Below are 18,811 nucleotides of genomic sequence, written 5' to 3'. Positions count from 1 at the left end.
TGCCCTGCAGTCCTCAGTTTCTGCACTCTGCATTCTGCCTCTACTGTGCTGCTGAAACTGCTCTCCCAGTTCACGGATGTCCTGGCGGCTGCCATTTCTCAAACCATCCCTATAACGGGTCTGCTGCATTGGATGGCGTGGCCAGTCCACTGTGTTGGGTGCACAACATCCCTGTGCACCACCACCCTCCACCTCTCTGGTCGCTCCTGCTCTAACCCCTGTAATGGCTTTCTTTGGCCTGACCGTGTCCACGTGTCAAGGGTTCCCTGAAGGCTGTGGACTTGCTTCTCTTTTGATTCTACGTCCTCTTCTTTGGCAAGTTCAGCTACTCTTAGTCCTGAAGCAGCAGCCGTATGGAGATGGTCCAACCCTCCAGGGTTTTGACTGAAACTCCAAACCTGAATTTCTAAATTCCTGCTTCACACCTTCATATGAATAAAATCAACAAACAGTTCCTGATAGCTTCTAACAGGCCAAGTACAGAACTAAGCCAGTGGCAGGAATATGAAGAGGCTGAGGATATTGACCCAGGAGACTGAACGTAAGTGCATTTAAATCCCGAGTCCAATACACACAATCTGTGTGACCTCAGGAAATTCCCTTAGCCTCTCTGTGCCTCAGATTTCTCATCTATAAGAATAAGAACAGGACCTTTCCTCAGGGCTGATGTAGGGATTAAATCTAAGTTAAAACAGGTAAGACACTTAGATGAGTGCTTGGTACATACCAAGTGCTAGGTAAACATTATTACCGTTGTTGCTGTTATTCTCCTAAAAACCTAATGAGACAGGTTCTATCATTTTATGCATTTACACAATGAGAAAATGAAGGTAGGTTATTGTGGGTCATGATGGAATCTCAAACTTCAAATCTTAATTCATCATATTTCTCATTAAAATTCAAGCTGTGTACCTTTCTTAAGGTGGTCCTACCCCTCCCCACTGCCCTCACCACACATACCCTCCTAACAACCAACATACTACTTCAAGAGTCATTTCTATAAAGTGATAGTTCTCACATCCCTCCCCACTTTACACACAAAAATTCTCATTTTAAAGCATAGTCTTGTCACTCTCTTTAAAACCCTTTAAGATCTAACTAGAGAATATCTTACTCCTTTTAACAATATCGCTCTATCTTACCTTTCTCTTAAAACTAATTTCACCATATTCTACCTTTTGCTCCAAACCCAAGTGTGCTCCTCTCCCCGCCCTGCCTCCTCAAAATCTCCTATTCATCCTTCACGGCCCATTCAAACCCCACCTCCTCCAGTGGGATCCCATTAAACACAACCCTTTGCTCAAGTTCACTGCATGATTTACTAATTCATCATACAATCTTCTAACACCACCAAAAGGCCCAACAAATTGATTTTTTAAACTTTCATACTTTTTACATTTCAAGAGTAATGCATGAATGTTGTAAAATGGACATTAATATGCTATAAAAATAAATCAAAGGCCCCTCATCTTCCCTGCCATCCTCATCTCATCCCCCACAAATCACCCCAATTAGCAATTTTTCATGCATTGACCAGTATAAACTACACACATGTGTGGCTGGTTACTTTTTTTCTTAAAATATATATCACAGACATCTGTTTAAGTCAGTATATTTCCCCCAACTTTTTAACAGCTAAGTAGTATTCTAAATCTGTTCTTCATTATGGTTATGTATAAGGGGGGGGAGTCATATATAAGGGTGGGGGGGAGTCATCCCTTTTCTGCCCCCACCTCCTGTATATGAATATTCTTAAGGGTAAAAACCATGTTTTATTTGTCCTTAGATCTCCAAGAGGACTTTGTACCAAGGGCAAGAATTGCTTCACAAATGTTCAATGAAATAGTAACAGTATCTGTCCTCAATCCAGAGTTAATGGTGTGCTGGGGAAACAGCTGTTAATGCTTCACCTATATTATCACACGTAATCCTTATAACTTGCCCAAGTATCCCCATTTCACAGAAGACAAAATCACACAGCTCGTAAGGTTAAGAGACTCTAATCTACATTTGTCTGACTCCAGAGCCTGCTCCATACATCAACTCTATGTTTATAGGTAATTAAACTGTCAAAAGAACACACTCTGCTTTTTCAGCCAAAGTTGGAGAACAGACGAGCTCCAAGTAATCCAGTGTAGGCAGGTGGGACTGAGGATAAGAGATGGGTGCTGCAACCAGCAGGGGGTAGATGGAGGCAAGTGGTTGCAGCCATGAGGCTAATCCACCATTCAGTCATTCAGTCTGTGTCTGCGGAGAACCTTCCAGACGATGAACTGCCAGCCTACCCTTCTTCAGTCTCATCACCACACTCCCCTTCAGTAAAAGCTGCCACCACGTGTTGAAAATCTATGTACCAAATGTTTCGTTACTATTCCTGTTAATAATTTCTAATGCTTACCAACACTGACAAAAACACTATGAGAAAATTATCAGGACCACCACTTTACATAGGGGAAAACTGAGACGCAAAGAAGTTAAATTACTGGCCAAGATTAGACTATAATGAACAAAGCCAAGATTCAAGCTGAGGGTCTTAGGCCTCCAAAGTCTGACCCCTCTTTTTTTTTTCTGTCATACAGACGTTGCCTTTTAATCCTGTAAGTAAAGACGAACTCTGACTTTTTTTAAAATTTAAACTCAGGATCACATTTGCCTGCAGGTAATAGATCCAACTTCAATGGTTTAACCAAATGGAGATTTATTTTTCTTACAAAAAAAAAAAAAAAAAAGGTGGGCAGACCAGGTCTTATACGGCAGTTTCAGAATGCCATCAGTTTCCCAACCTACTTACCCCTCAAGCTTCTCTGACCACAAGTTGGATTCTCCACTTGGAATACAGCATCCATGTTCCAGAGAGAAAGCAACAGCAAAAAGAGCAACAGGCATAACTAGCGAGCGCATCGAGGCCGTCCCCTTATAAGTCTGCGGAGAGCTCCTCCCACCTACCTGCATCTCATTGGCCAGGAATGCGTCACTCAGACACGCCCCAGATGCAAGGGGTTCTGGGAAATCAAGCTTTTTTTTTTTTTTTTTTTTTTTTTTTTTTTTTTTTTTAACTGGCCCCAGTGGCGAATTAAAATGATTCAGCTGCGGGGGAAAGTGGTCAGTTTGTGCCTGCCCACAGGGTGATGTAGAGTGCAAGTCATCCTAGAGAATCAAGGTACCTTGAGAAGAAAGTGATAAAAGACCCTTAAATCTGTGTTGAAAAGCCTTCTCGTGCAAACTCACCCACTAATGGGGATGGAAGCCGGAAGAATGGAAAAGTTTTGCAAAAGCATCCAAGCAGCTGATCCAGAGGAAAAACACTGAGACCCAGGTGACTTCACACACATCGTCCTGGCGAACTCACAGTTTCAGTCGGTGTTTCCTCGGAGTCCTCACTGCTTCCCTTCCTCCCGCTTCCTCACTTCCCAGAGTTAATTTAGATGGGAACCTACAGGCTCATCTGACGCTAACATCACTCATAAGAAAAAGTAGGGCGTGTTCAAATTCCAATTCAAACAAAATAAAATCCTCCACCGTGTGGGGTTACCAGAAGCAGCATCTTACAGAAAAAGATAATGGCTGCAGGGGTGTTCACAACCGCGGCCACACGATCCAGTTACTATGTTAAGAAAGTAGGCCATAGTGTTTTAGCCTTGTTTTCACTTTCAAATAAAGTAAATTTAATACACTTTCCTCATAATAACCTCACACAACTCTGTGATGGCGAGATTACATTTGTGCAATGTATTGTATATGGAGAGGGTGACGAAAAGCCAGCAAAAGGACTTCTGTGAGCTACATCCTAGGCAGAGAAATACGAGATGATGTCTGCATATTCAATGACAGCTTCAGACTTACATTCATAGCATGGAAGAGTTCATAGAGTTTCCAATGGGCCTACTTCTTCCCAAGAACTACCTTGCTTGCCTGAAGAATTTGGCGACTTATTTATGAATGGACTCGCCACTGAGCACAGCATCTTCAGTCTGTCTCTCATCAGGTAAAATTAAACGTTCCTTTGTTAACCCCTACACAACACTAGGAATCAGCACATCTGCTCTCTTGAACTTGCATCTGTTTTTCTGTCACATGCTTAATTTCTCTAAGTTAAAGGAGAGGTAAAAATACTTAGCCTTACTCCGGAGTTCAAAGCGTGCCCATAAAATCTACAGCCAGCCCCAAACGTTACAGAACTCGATCTTCTTCCTCCACGATCCAAATCTGAGAGATGAGCGTAATGATTGATACTCAACGCAATCCGAGTTTGTACAAGTCCTTCAGTCGCGGGCCTTTTAGGTGCACCGCTGGACAGAAACCACTACATGGTCCTTCTATTCTGAACTCATTACATTTAACAACAAAAACAAGGGTGTGAACGTGGGCCAGTCAAAACGTGAGTCACACCAAGTTCCAGGGAGACACACAGCCCAATGTTCAGGCACAGACTGACAACACACCCACCTGGATCACTCAGAGTCCCAACCCACATTTCAGAAACAGAAGCTCCTCCGCAGGAACAGACTGGTTACAGGTTTCACTCAAACCCTCCCCACCTCCAAAAACTGCCTGACGAGTGTGCAAACTTAAAACTCCTGGAAGGGCCCATTTTTAAACCTAAAATCCATTCGTTGGGTGTTTTAGATCCTTCAAAGTGGAAAACAGTATTGAAGTAAAAGAAACTCTCACCACTTGGCTTTTCGAAACATTATCAACTAATGCCAAACTGGCATCAATAATTACTACATTTAAAATAGAGTGTAAAAGAGTTCAGTTTCTTTTTTTAATCCACTAGCTCCACTTAATGAAACATTAGTGTTTGTGGTAGTGATATATGTGACAAAAGCTGTAGGCTTTTGGCTAGGAAAATGGTTCTGACATGCGCTGCGATGAATCTGAGAAACAAATGACATAATACACTACAGATGCAAGGAACTGCGCAAGCCCGGAGCAGCTTTTGGATAGTGTCAATTTTTGGACAGTTTGATGACTGATTTAATTGTGAAATTATCAACCTCTAGTTGAAGGGAAATGCTGGCCAGAGGACAGTTCCCTTTGTCCCCAAACAAGACCCGGTGTCACTAACCTTAACAGCTTTGAATCTCATCCTTAAACCCATCTGTTCCACCATGGTTAAAAAAAAATAATCAGAAAATCATGGCTCCCTGAAAGATTTCACAATTGCCTGCTCAACTGGGATTTTTTTTCCCTTAATTTCAATACTAATATGACTTTCTAGGGAAATCTCTGGGAATTAAAAAAGCTATCATTATGCAATATCTCTAGCCTATGTTTTCACCTTGAAGGAACGTTTCTTTAATAAAGAATCAAGACACAGACCCAAATGGGAATGGGTAGCCATACATTCACTCACGCAGTCATTCACTGTTTTAAAAAGGTAATTCAAATCAGGTTACAAACATGTAATAATACCTCTGAAAAGACAGAATGATGAATGAGGTCTTCTTTTAGTTGACAGTTCGAAAGATGTGCTATTTGGGACATGGGTATTTTTAAAGATGGGAGATGATAACTTCAAAGTTACTTTGAATGTAACAGATTACCAATGTCATCTAAATTAACTACAAAAATACAAGTATTTCACGAACATGAAAGACAGGTTTTAAAGAGAAGTCAGCTAGTCAGTAACAGAGGGGAAAAAAATGACCTTGTGCTGAATGATCTCATGCTGGTACAGTGAGTAACAAAAAGACTACACGAACAGTTAATGAGCCCTCCCTCACTGTACTTGTTTCCAAAAAATGTCTATGATGCCCTTGAAATTAGGCACTATTGATCTGTAGCTACAGTGTGCCCTGGATTTCAAGTCAACATCTGGCCACAAAGGCTAGATTATCCTATTTTTTCAAAGTAGCTATCCTAACTATGAGAGTTGTTGGTCAAAGAATTTAACCAGAACCTGATCCTACCTTTCTCAACAACCCAAACATCTTTCAAGTATTGTCCTTTAAAAGTACTGTTTTCCTACACCACATCTGCCTCCCACACACAGATGGAGAAAGACAAATATTGGTTAAAACTAAGTATGTAAAATTACTGTTACTACTCAAACTGTGAATGAAATTTAAAGCTTTGATATATTCAAGTCCTTAAGCCAGGACTCATTTCTTGGAAAGAGGTGTCAGTCTGAACTGGGCACATCAGGATAACATCCTCAAGATACCACTTGACTACAAACGGCAGTTTGTACACTCCATCAGTCAAGGCTCTGGTGAGCTCACACCAGCCCACAGAAATTCCACCTCACCTCCTGCTCTTTCTTGCTGAAAAAGTGCACTGGAAATTACAGTATGTTGTATGTACTTCCTACAGAACGTAAATAGAAAAGACTTGGTCACCTTTCTTTCAGAGATATTAAGCCATTTCTGTTCCTTAGTCCAAAACGCAGACTAAAATGAAAATGTTCCAGCCTGTCCAGTAAAGCATGTGCAAGAAGCCTGCTCCTTATCCTCTGTGTGCTAATTAAAATTTTCAAGAACAGCAATACAGACCCAGGTGTTTTATTAACAACAGCAAAACAAAATACTTCTTTCTAGCCCTGAAACTTATCTGACATCTGGCTAGAAGATGGAGAATCCCATCTCCAAAGTCCTGTATGTCCATACTTCCCGACTTGGGTTTATCGGATGCAACATTGTGACTTCTTTCTTTCCTCCTCTCCCAGAAATGCCCTTTCGTTTAGGCACCTGGGATGCAGCTTTTGACTCACACTGAAGTCCACACCCGTTTCCTCCAGACCTGGCCACAGAAGGATCCTCACTGCTGAGGAACTCTGGTGAAAGAAAAGGGAAACTGGACCCAGGAGTCTGAGCCAAGGCACTTCTTTTCCTTCTCCAAAAGAAAAAGCCTTCAGCATTGATCAGTGAGGGTCCTGAACCAGTTTATGTAGTTAGTTTTTTTTTTCCCCAGAAAGTCAATCATACCCAAAATCTCCAAGCAAGAAACAGAAAGAGTTTGAAACAGGAAATAAACAAAAATAGGAATTCTGTGCTTCCACTTATTAAAATATACTTTACTTCCTGGCAGGCAACTGCTTTCCCTAAATACCAAACTGGGACACTAAATCAAGTGCTTCTTCTATTGCTCCCTGCACTTCTTACTGAAAGCAAGGATTTGTTTTGGTCCTACATGTAGAAAAATCCATGTTCCTATAATTAAGAGTTTGGATGCCACGCCTTTTGCCACATTTCCCTGTTAAAACTCCCTTCTCTGAAAAGGATCCAGAAAAACAACTACCAGCAGCCCTCGTCCTCTCCAGCAGCCACAGAAAACAGACCTGAAGGTTCTCAGCAGCCTTCCCAACCCCTCCAGATCACAAAGTTGGCAACCAAAGGGATCCTCTGTTAAAATGTGAGAGAAAAAAGAAGCTGGCATTGAAGTGTGCCTCCAAGAGACCGGTTTTCCCACAAGCTCATAATTAATACACCCCAAGTGAATTTCTCCCATCCTGAGTGCACTATATAAAAGATATATTTTATGTTACTATATAAGCATATATAAGAATAGCAATGATATTCTTTCATTTAAGTCAACATGTAATAGGACACAGGGGAACCAAAAAAAAATTACAAAACTTTTGTTCTCTCTCAAAGAACATAATATTTGAGTCAATATTTCATAAACTTTTTGTGACATTTTAAAACAACATCCCCTCTATACACACACACAGAGCACAGCACACACTTCTCTGGGGTTTTCAAGTATTATTAGGAGACTTGGGGCGGGGAGTTGGGGTGTCTAAGGACACAGACAGGATCTTACATGTCTAATCCTGGAGGTATTTTTCCCATATAAGCCAGTTGGGAGCCCCAGGAGTTAAGCCCTACCCCACCCCCCCGAAAAAAGGTGTCCGTTCCCACTGGGAAACAGGAGCGAGCTGGAAAAGGAAATCGAGTGGGGAAAAGGAGGAGCAGCTGCAACCACACAACGGTGCCACTGCCCTCCGGTCCCTGAGAGGAGTCAAACGCCCTTACCTGGGGGAGGAGAGCCGCGGGCACTAGTTGCAAAGTTCTGCTTCACCTTCGCCGGGAGTTCAAAGCGCGGGCACTCTGGCCCCGCCGCAGGCTCGCTACCCGAGTCCTCTCCCGCCCCGCTCCCGCCTTCTCCACCCTCCGGGCCCTACACCATGTCAGGAATCCGGGCAGGCACCGAGCTGGGAGCTGACATCACTCCCAGCCCCAGGTACCACCCCCTCCCTCGCGCCCTCCCTCCGCCCGCCCCCTCCCCGCAGGAATCAGCCAACGAGAGTGCGCGAGGGGGCGGTGGCGGGGCCCGAGCTCCCGCTGATTGGGCCCGCGGACTGTCGCTCAGAGGAGCCCACTAATTTTACACATTCCTCGCTGAGCCGGGCGATGGCTGGAAGTGGGTGTTGATGGAAAAAAATGCTGTCTTTCCTGCTATCTCTGAGGGAAGGAGAATAATGGTACGGGGAAGATCCTTGCGGGTCGTGTTTTAAACTTTCCTTGGCGTATTTACCATCTCCCAGGACAGAAGCGAAACTGAGCCACCCAAGCCCCCTTTTGAAGGAAAAACAATCGCCTCTGTGTCACGGGCAAGTCCGAGTCCGGCGGCGCGTGGAGCAGAAAATGGCCAGCTTGAAGTCAGGCAAAGAAAAGAAACGCCAGCTCCCTCGGCTCCCCTTTTATCTCGGGACTGCTGGGCGTTCCCTTAGACGGGGAACTGAGAACTTCAAAAGCACTTGGGGAAGATTTGGAGGAGAATCCTAGAAACGGCGACCCAGCCCTGGATTGTTAACCCGGGGGCGTTATCGACCATGTGGTTGCTTTTGCTTTTAGCGACGAAAATCACAGCGCGCGAGCTTCCAGGCAAATAAAATTGAACCTCCGAAGTAAGAAAAATCACTATTTACCTTTTTAAAGACCTTAAGGCTGCTGTTTTCACGCACAACTGAAAAGGGGGCAAAATCTCACAACTGAGTTCAACAAGCCACATGAGAATAATTACTGTTGAATGGAACCAATTGCACGGGCTGAGCTATCAATTAAGAATTAACTAACATTATCCTGACGGATATCAGGCAGAATAATACCCCTGGGTAAGAGAAGAGAAAGATTCCCAGGAAATGGGTCTTTCAATTTGCCTGATAACTACTCCAAGGCAGAACTCAGTGGTGGAAAATGGTCCCCTTTATGTGATATAGATGCATTACCCATCGTCTTCTAGAAGTACAGTGAATTAATTATTGACTTTCTGTTGGTTTTTATTGTCTGTGTTTTGATGGATGACAACATGTCACACATTTTCCCATTCTGCCAAAAATTGTGGTGGGGCGCACAGACTCCACCGCTGTGTCTCGTTTAATCCTCACAGCCGTCCTGTGAAGTATCGGTAGCCCCATTTTAACATAAAGGAATCCAAGGCTCAGCAAGGTTATGTAAGTAAATTGCTCCAAAACACCCAGGACTGGGGTTGAAACCGAGGTTCATTTGACTCCTAAGCTATTTCTTCTCTTTAAAGTAGTGATTGCCCACAATCTACACTCACTCAAATACAGTAATGCTAAAAAAAGAAAGAAAGAAAGAAAGAAAAAATCCACAGACCCAGGCCAGTGATCTCACCGACCTACTCTATACTATTACCATCATGCTGTTTGTCACACCTACTCTATTCCAAACATCTAATTTATATTTCTGAGTCCATTTTCCCCCAACTCTAAACCTTTCCGTGTACCACTTCCAAATGAATTTTCTGAAACACTGTTTGGTTTTGCTATGAAGATCTTGCCCTCTAAACCGGGCCCCCTTTTCCCTGCAATTCTTAACTGGCCATTTAACCTCCCCCTGATCTGGCTTCTATATACCTTTCCCACCTTATCTCCCACCTCACTCCTGGGAAGCACTTCGCTACAGGCAAACCGAGCTACTCACAGATCCCTGCTTGCTTCTCACCTTCTGGCCTGAGTTTTGTGGGGGTTGTTTTGTTTTGCTTTGTTTTATTTTGTTTTCTGAGAACTTTTAAGATCTACTCTCGTAGCAACTTTCAAAGATGCAATACAGTATTGTTAACTACAGTCACCATGTTGTACGTTACATTCCCCGATTTACTCGTTTTATAACTGGAAGTTTGTACCTTTTGACCCCCTTCTTCTGGGCGTTAAGCCCCACCTTCTCTCAAAGCCTGATTAGTCCTTGTCCTTGCTGTGCTCTCCAGTGGACAGAAAAGAGGTTCCGTTGCCCAGGTCTGCCACCTACTCGCTGTGTAACTTTGCCCAAGTCATTGAAACAGCCATCAGAAACCTAATTAGCTTTTTTATAAAATGAGGCTGATAATACATCAAAGGTTATCGTAAGCCTCACTGAGATTGTACAGATGGGTAAACATGTGGTTTTATATGTCTGGTCATATACATTTCCTATCTTTCCAGAATCTGAAGGATGTTCCATGCCTAATACCTCTTTGTATTCCCACCTAATTCAAGGAAAATGTTCCATAAAAATATAGGATGGAAAATGGATCATCAGATCACCTCTAACTCCCCGCTCCATCCCTGAAATGCACTCAAACCCCAAGCAGTCTTATAATCAGAGACCATAACTGCATAACTATTTCCTCTCTCAGTGCTTGGGCCGCAGCCCTTCCCTCTTTTCACTCTCCTACGGTTCATGCAACAACCCTTAACCCCATCAGGTATTTTCTGCACCAGTCAGGTAACCTGCCTCTTAGTCCCTCACCCCTCCCTCTCCCTCAGTCAGGGACACACTTGTCTGTCTCGCCTGCTGCCTGCCTTGCTCTCCCGAATGCATTCCAACAGCGGCCGGATGGCCACCCATCTTTCTTCCAGCCCCACTCATAGGAAGCCTGCCCGGGCTCACGTTCTGCAACCAGCAGCAGGAGATGGGGGAGGGAGTGTCCCACCCCCACAGGGATGGCAGGATAGAATAACAGGAAGTTGCCTCCCATCCCCTCTGCAGCTGGAGTGATAACAGCTGCCACCGGAGTCCAGAAAACAAAAGACTTCAGAGGAAAACTGAAAACAGGCCGGGGCTGGAGGAGTAGTGTTCAAGCCAGGGGTTCCAGAGTTGGTGAGGAAAGAATGGGCGGGAGGCAAGTCAATTCACAACTTCTGTGATTTCAGCACTAATTAACTAGAAGGTCCATACCTGTTTTCTGCCTAGTTATTCCTATGAACTGCCTGACCTAAGAGTTTTGCCAGATAATATGACTGTGGGGTAGGAGTAGGGAAGGGGACACTACAAAAGCAGGAAAAAGCCTGCAGAGAATAACAATAGTGTAACTTGAAATGGACCCTAAAGGTCATCTGATGCAACCGCCTATTGGATGCCAAAACCCATCCCACAGCGGTCCTGACAAGTAGCCTTCTAGCCCCTGCCTGAATGTATCTGGCAGCAAGGGGCACAGGAACTCAAAGGACAGCTCACCACTGGAACTCTTTCCCCTGGGGATCCAGGTCCTGCTTTTCTGACCAGTCCCCCGAAGACCTCTGTCTTGTGTCCTACCTAATCCTCACAACATCCTGTAAGGTGAGTGTCATCAGCTCTATTTTAAAATAAGGAATCAAAGTCTCAGCATAGTCATATAAGTAAATTGCTCCAGAACACCCAGAGCTGGGATGGAAACCAAGGTCTTTGTCACTGCAAGCCCTTTTTTCTTTATCCAAAGCATTGATTGTCCACAATCTGCTCTCTCTCAGTTCTGTGCTCTGGAGTAACAGAGAACAGGCTGGCTTTATTTCGTTCCTCCCACCCCCAAGCCTGAGCACGTACAAGGACACATCCCTTTTTAGTTTGTTTAGATGCAGACACCAGGAGAGGCTGGCCCCACTCCTAAAGGTCATGTCCTTTGCTGTCTGGTCTGTACAGGGTTCCAGCTGTGGCTCTCCAAAGCACAGTCCTGATCACTCTTGGCTACTTTCAAAACACTTAAACAGATGACTTTGCATCCATATTCTCTAAGAATGTTTCCTTGGTTAAGGAAGATGTTTGTCCGTTTCTATTAAAATTCACCTTCTAGGGTTATTGCCATGATCTGATGTCATATGCAAGATAACAGAGCATATTGCCTGACACATAGTGAGTCATCAATACACAGATTTTCCTTTTTCTTATGACACAAAACACTTGTACTGTTATTTTTATATATGGCTTATAGCCTTCACTGACTCTAAGTTCCTTACAATCCTTGGGGGGAAGATGCCAATTTGTTTCATCTGTACATCCCAATGGAATTCAGAACCGTGCCTTGTCCTGTGGACATTCAATAAAAAGTCACCAAATGAATGAATGAATGAATGAATGCTGCCTTTTGTTTAAAGCGTCTAACCTGCTGTGGGCTACATCTTTGTAAGTTCAGGAAGAACTCACCCATGTGATCTTAAAGGACCTGGGTGCCTCAGATTGAGCTCATCCCAGTCACATCGCCAGACACAGGGTGGGTTGAACACATGGTATAAATCATGAACCCAAATTCAAATGAAACAAGCTTAGCTTTAGAATTCCTTCTAGAGGAAATTGCTACTTATTCTGTCTGATTCTAGACATGGCACTGGCGATGACCCAGACACCATTTTTAATATCCTTTAGCTGAATACGAAGCCACCACTCAGCTATCACCACTGATACCATTTATGAACCCAGCCGTCCTCGCCATTCCCTGCCTGCCCCTGGAGATAGGTGAGAAATTGGCCCGATATCACATTCTGAGCGGCATCTTATTTTAATCACTAGTGCCTTGCAACCCAGGCTGTGCTGGGTATTCTCCAGTTATCTGCCAAGGAAATCCAAAAACCTGGTTACATTCAACTTCCCCATTTCATCATTCTAGCCAGAAATATTTTAACTGAAAATAGAAACTATCTCTTTTCATTGGTGTTTGATTAATGGTCGATTAATGACTCAGTTAAACAAATTAAATGCCCTTGAACAATTAATCCCATTTACAAAGGTAGTTAATTCAATTTCTTAAAAGTGTGTCCGAGTCCCATACTCTGAGAGAGGTCAACAGGATGGAGAGTCAGCCCTTTCAACACACAACAGCAATTCTTATTTTCCATTCCACACACGTGGTCTGCGCAGCATTCCTCCCCAGCAGGCAAGCCTTTCTGCCGGCTGGCAGGCCTTTCCTGGGGTGACAGGTCACTGCCATTTCTTCCTACCAACACGCACTGTACACAGACCTCTTGAGAGGTCCTGGGAACGTGCTCAGTCAACAACTGAGCGTTGCTCATAACCAGTAACTCCCACTTGGATTTTCACCTGCCACAGTATTAAGTAAGGCTCACTTTTTTTAAATTTTTTTTTTTTTTTGCAAGAGGGGAGGTAATTAGTTTTATTTATTTTTCAAGTGGAGGTACTAGGGATTGAACCCAGGACCTCATGCGTGTTAAGCACACACTCTACCACTGAGCTACACTCTCCCCAACCCAAGTAAGGCTCACTTTTAAAATAACATATCACAGCTTACTACCAATCAAAATTTATCCAGTTTGGCATTGTAGTGCACCCCACTCTCCGGACCAGTGACTCCCAGGCCTCCAACTGATCCATTAATTCCTACTCACCCACCTTTTCACCTGGACAATCATTAATTTACTGCTTCTTTATTCAGTCTCCTAATTCTTGAATAGAATTCTTCTACTTAACTAGAATTTACATTTTAAGATGGCATGCCAGACTCCAGTCCAGAAACTTCTGTCTACAAGGACTAAGAGGAATGAGTTTTAGCTAAAACAGATGTAAGATGAGGATGGGACAACTGGTTTAAATAAATGTTTTCATTAAAGGAACTTTCTTGCAAGTTGAAACACGTTGCTGATAAACTTATCTTCAGGGTAGAGCATCTTGGCTCCCAAAGCCTTTTAAAAAAATGTGTTTCACTGCTGCTTCCTCTTGCTCTTCCAGATCCTGTCTTCAGATGGGCCTTTTCACTGATGGATGCTGATTGTGTAACATCTGAACTGCCAGATAATTAGTACTGTGGTTTGTTAAACTAGCCAAGGTATTAAGAAAGGAAAGAGAGTGTCACAACCATCACTTTAGGATGTCTGTCTTTTAAATGCTTTAAACCTCTTTCCTCTTATTTCACCTTAGACAATTTCCATTTGACCCGACATTGCTTGAATTCTGAATTAGATACGGTGTCATAGCCATAGAACTGCCTTTTACATCGCAAGATGCCATTTCTGAAAAAGATCATCACCCATTGCTGAATAAAAAGAAGTGTAAGAAATAGCACCTCTTCTTTGGTAAAATTAAATAAAGCACTGCATGTACTCTGAGTTATAAGATCTAGGATCACTTGACACTTTTGAGTTTCAGTTTCTTATCTATAAATGGGGTGGCAATAATGCTAAAGAAAGAATGCATTGGGGTGGAGCCAAGACACCCTGGCTGCTGCTGCCCTCCTTGGGACAGTCTAACGTGGTTCCCTACACACAGGATTCTCAGTTAACGTCCTGAGACCCTTGCTGCCTTGAACAGTGTGGACTGACCATGGATTCCCACCTGAATCACAACGGTCAAGTATAAACTTGGCAGGAGCCTGGGGCAAAGAAGCATAGGAACTCCTCAGCAGAGCTCCACCCTGAATAGTCACTGAGTGGCCTGACCCAATCCTTGCTCAAGACCTTGAATGTCAGATACATGGAAAACCAGACAATAGAGTAGAACAGGGAGAAAAAAAAAAAAAAAAAAGCAAAGAAGTATATAGAATGAAGGCAATAAAATGAAGCGTAAGTAAGTAGAAGCATGAATAATAGAAAATGGGATCAGAAGAACATCTGTACCTCAAGTAAAATATGAAGCAGAAAGGGATGGATGCTAAGATCTCTTGTTTCACTATGAGAATCACATGTAGAAAAGGTAGTAATCCGAGGTATGAAGCAGCAGAAGCCATGAGGATAGTGGACAGTGGCTGCAGAAGTAATGAAAAATATAACATCAATAATGAAAATGATAGTGAAACACCAATTTCTGTGTGCCTAATATAGTGCTGTCTTAAGTGCTTTGAATATATTAACTGCAACCCTGTGAGGTCTATTTCCATTTGACAGACGTGGAAACCAAGCCACAGAGCATTTAAGTAACTTGCCCAAGGTTACATGCTGGATGTACAAACCGGTTTGGCATTAGAGTCTGTGCTGAGAGAAAAGCTGAGTTACAAGAATGATAGACATGTAGATGCCCTGTTGAGTCCTTAACCACATGCAGGCTTGGCGGTCCAGTGGTTTCCTGCATTTCCGTCGTTCCTGGGGTGCTCACACTAAATCTCCATCACCTGAGGTAACCTGAACACTCTTTAACGCCTTGCCACTTACGAAAGAACCTAACTAAGATCGGGACTTCAAATGAGATAATAAACAAGAGAGCATTTTAACTTCCCTAAAGTAAAAAGGCAAAAATATGAAGCGTTTTGATTCTGAAATGAGGTAAAAGTTCTGAAGACATGGTCTGGTGGTCAAGATTGAGTTTGTCTCAAAATCCTCTTCCTTTGTGACATCACTCTGGGCCAGCCTCCGTCTGTCTTGGCGGTATATTTTGTCACACACTGTGGGAATTTTAGTATGTATTCATTTTCAACATGTAATTATCATTACATATTAATTAAATATAATTGTATTAGTTACATGACCCTGTTCTACCTCATTCCTTCTCTAAGCAGCTTGAATGAAGAGCCTGTGATTACAGGGGCAATGAACAAAGACCAAAAGAAAAAAAGCTTGAATATTGTTTTATCTTTCTGCCATCTCTCACAACAGCAGCCAGCAGATCACTTAGGGTCTTGCAGGAGTTTAGATTTATTTTAATTATAATGAGAACAAACTACCATCTTCTTGTTTCACTAAAAATAAAACTTCTCGATCAGCCCCAGTTTGCTTTTATTGAGCACATTTGTGAGAGTGACTTCTGGTCCAAGGCCAGGTGCAGCTTTCTTGTATGATTCATTCGCAAGGTTCTAAGCTTCGCTATCAAAAGGATGCTATCAATGGATATTGTGAATCAGTGTCTCCAGCATCATGTTATGAAGGAAAAGAATTCAACCCTATCTTAGGAAAGGTTGTATCACAAAAAAATTGAAATCTGCTGAAATACTTCAGAAGATTAAGAACTTCATGTCTTGTACCAAAACATATTTCCAAATGATATTTTTGTTTGAAAAATTATTAGTGTTGGGCATTTTATTCTAATTCATTCAAACCATTGGCTTTCAGGAGATAATAAATATGTCAAAGAAAATATTTGCCTCCTTCCAAAATGCCACTCAAAATCCCCTGACCTTCTTTACCTCCTAATGAGGGTGAAATTTATGAGGATCAGCTTTGTTTTGTCCTATTTTAGACATCAGGGTTGTGTTCAGTTGCCTTCTAAAGCTTTATTTATTTATAGAATAAAAGAATCATATGTGTGGAAATAATAACACTTTTGTCAGAAAGTCAGGCAGCAGTGAGGAAGCTCTGGGGGTCCAAATGCCACTCTCAGTGGAGCATACTCCCCCCACCCCCACCCGAGAGCAGGAGAGAGGGAGGGAGGAGGAGGAAGAAATTTCATGCCCTGTGGCAGGGACCCTATGACCATAAATAAGCAAATTATCAAACAATCTGCACTTTTCACCCCAGCGGAGTCTCTCAGCTCAGAGATGGCCCTCCCCCTCCCCCTCCCCCTCTCTCCCCCAACACACATACACACTCTCTCCTCTCGCTGACTAATGGTTCATTGTCCATAAATAGAGAAAGAAAACAAACTATTCTTGTGATCCTGGAACTCAACCCAGACAAGACATATAAGGTTAAGCTTGGAGCACCTTTCTTGGTCACCCTTTCACGTTCTCTGAGAGCTTAGTCCTAGAATCTGATTTAATCTTCTCAGCAAACCTAAAAGCAAGTGCAGTTACGATCAGCACTTTCCAGAGAGGGAAACTGAAGTCTAGAACCAGAACTGGCTTCATGGTTGGGAGACATGTCCCATGGCAAAGGGCCAGCCCTTAGAGGGGCCCCACACTTGGTTTAATGCTCTGTGGTCGCCATCTTGAAATTCTTAATAGTTTTTTATCGACGGCCCTACATTATCATTTTGAACTGGGCCCCACAAATGATGTCATTTTTTCCTTCCAAGAAAGGCTAAATAACGTTCCCAAAGTCCCTGTATCAGTTTGCTGGGGCTGCATAACAAAGTTTCTGGGTGCCTTAGGCAAGAGAAATTTATTTTCTCTCAATTCTGGAGACTAGAAGTCTAAGAGCAAGGTATTGGCAGGACTGGATTCTTCTGAAGCCTTTCTCCTTGGCTTGTAGACAGTTGCCTTCTGCATCATCAGGTCATCTCTGGGATTACGGCCCACCCGAACGACTTCATGTTAACTTAATTACCTCTTTAAATACCCTAGCTCCCAACTCCGTCACATTCTGAGGTATGGCTAGGACTTTGACGGATGAATTGGGAAGGGGGCACACGATTCAGGCCATAACAACCAGTAAGTAGAAGGGCCACTAAGATGTGTTCCATTCACCCTGCTCTAAAAGGGGAGGGTATAGCTCAAGTCATAGAGCACATGCTCAGCATGCATGAGGTCCGGGGTTCGATCCTCAGTACCTCCACCAAAGATAAATGAACCTAATTACTTCCCACTGTCTCCCTGCAAAAAAAAAGAAAATCCGTTAAAAAAAAAAAAAGAGATGATAACCATTCACTCTGGTCTACTTGTCTTCACAAATGCCTGTATAAATATTTATACCTGTATGAACAGGTAAGAGTGGTGCGTCTTCCCACCAGGAGGATAACACAGAAAGGTCAGTACTTGCTATTGTGAAACGAAATGGAAACACATCAGCATAATGATAGCGCTGGTCCAAGCCTCAGCTCTCCCGGCACTGCATCTCCTCCTGGGCCATTATTGCCTTTTACAACCTGCACACGCAGACGCCGCTGCCAGAAAAGACAGTCCCTCCCCAATGATAGGTTCTTGAACTGTCTGCCTTCTCATAGATTTCAAAATAGCACAGTGGACTCTGATGCTAGCCAGGGAAAAAGAAGTCATTACTCTTCTATTCACACGTTAGACAAAGACATCTCTGTGGAGCGCATCCAACGTGCCAGGGGGTAGCCTCCATATCACATTCTTTTGCTGGCTCCAAGCTGTGAGCCGTGAGCAGTGAGAGGTGAGTTTGCCGAGATAACCGGAGAGTAAGGTAACTCATTTAAATGATAAAACAGGAAACCCATTTCCAGTTTGGACGTGGATAGTGGTTTAATGTGAACAGATCTGGAGTCTGGACTGAAGACCTGGGACTATTATCACACAGAGTGACAAGGAGAGGGGCACCCGCTGTCTTCTTTCGAAGAAAAGAATTATTTTGTGACAGCTGGGCAGGGAAAGCGTTTTGTTGAGCTCTGGCTCGCGGGTGGGGGACAGGAAGGGTGGCAGGTTAGGGACGTCCTGGCTCTGATACTAATGTTGGGCAAGTCGCTTTACGTCTCCCGACCTTAGGTTCTTCTAAGCAGCTTGATGCTTTAAAGTCCCATTCTATGTCTCAAATTCAATCAATTGTTGATGGGATTCAGTAGTGTTCTTTGTACAAATGAGAGCATGACATACAATTTTTTTATTAAATTCAGTTTCTAGCTATTGAAATATGATCTTTTAAAATTTGTTATTTTTAAAAGACATTTTCCTTTATGATAAAAAAATCATACATCAATGGGGAAACCCAACAACACCTTGACCAGGTGTTTAAAATTAACATCACTCATGAGGGTCAGATAAACTCTGAATGCCTTAAGATGGAATACTCTGAGGACGCAACATCACGTAGGTAATATTCTGGTCTAAAATGCATAAT

The 18,811-nt window shown here is 43.0% G+C and overlaps 1 protein-coding gene across 5 annotated transcripts in view; it reads right to left on the bottom strand.

Annotated features, from left to right (window-relative positions):
* The window catches only part of PPFIBP1 (PPFIA binding protein 1), a 153,590-nt gene extending 145,436 nt beyond the window's left edge, over positions 1-8,154 (bottom strand). For 4 of the 5 annotated variants that reach the window (XM_074357518.1, XM_074357516.1, XM_074357520.1 and 1 more), the window contains exon 1: positions 7,977-8,154. The gene's annotated coding sequence lies outside the window, so the exon portion shown is untranslated. The remainder of the gene's footprint in view (positions 1-7,976) is intronic. The other variant, XM_074357524.1, reaches the window with a different exon arrangement.
* Positions 8,155-18,811: the final 10,657 nt, after the last annotated feature.

The sequence above is a fragment of the Camelus bactrianus genome, chromosome 34, assembly GCF_048773025.1.
Source record: "Camelus bactrianus isolate YW-2024 breed Bactrian camel chromosome 34, ASM4877302v1, whole genome shotgun sequence".
NCBI classification, from domain to species: domain Eukaryota; kingdom Metazoa; phylum Chordata; class Mammalia; order Artiodactyla; family Camelidae; genus Camelus; species Camelus bactrianus.
This window is presented reverse-complemented; position numbering and strand designations above follow the sequence as displayed.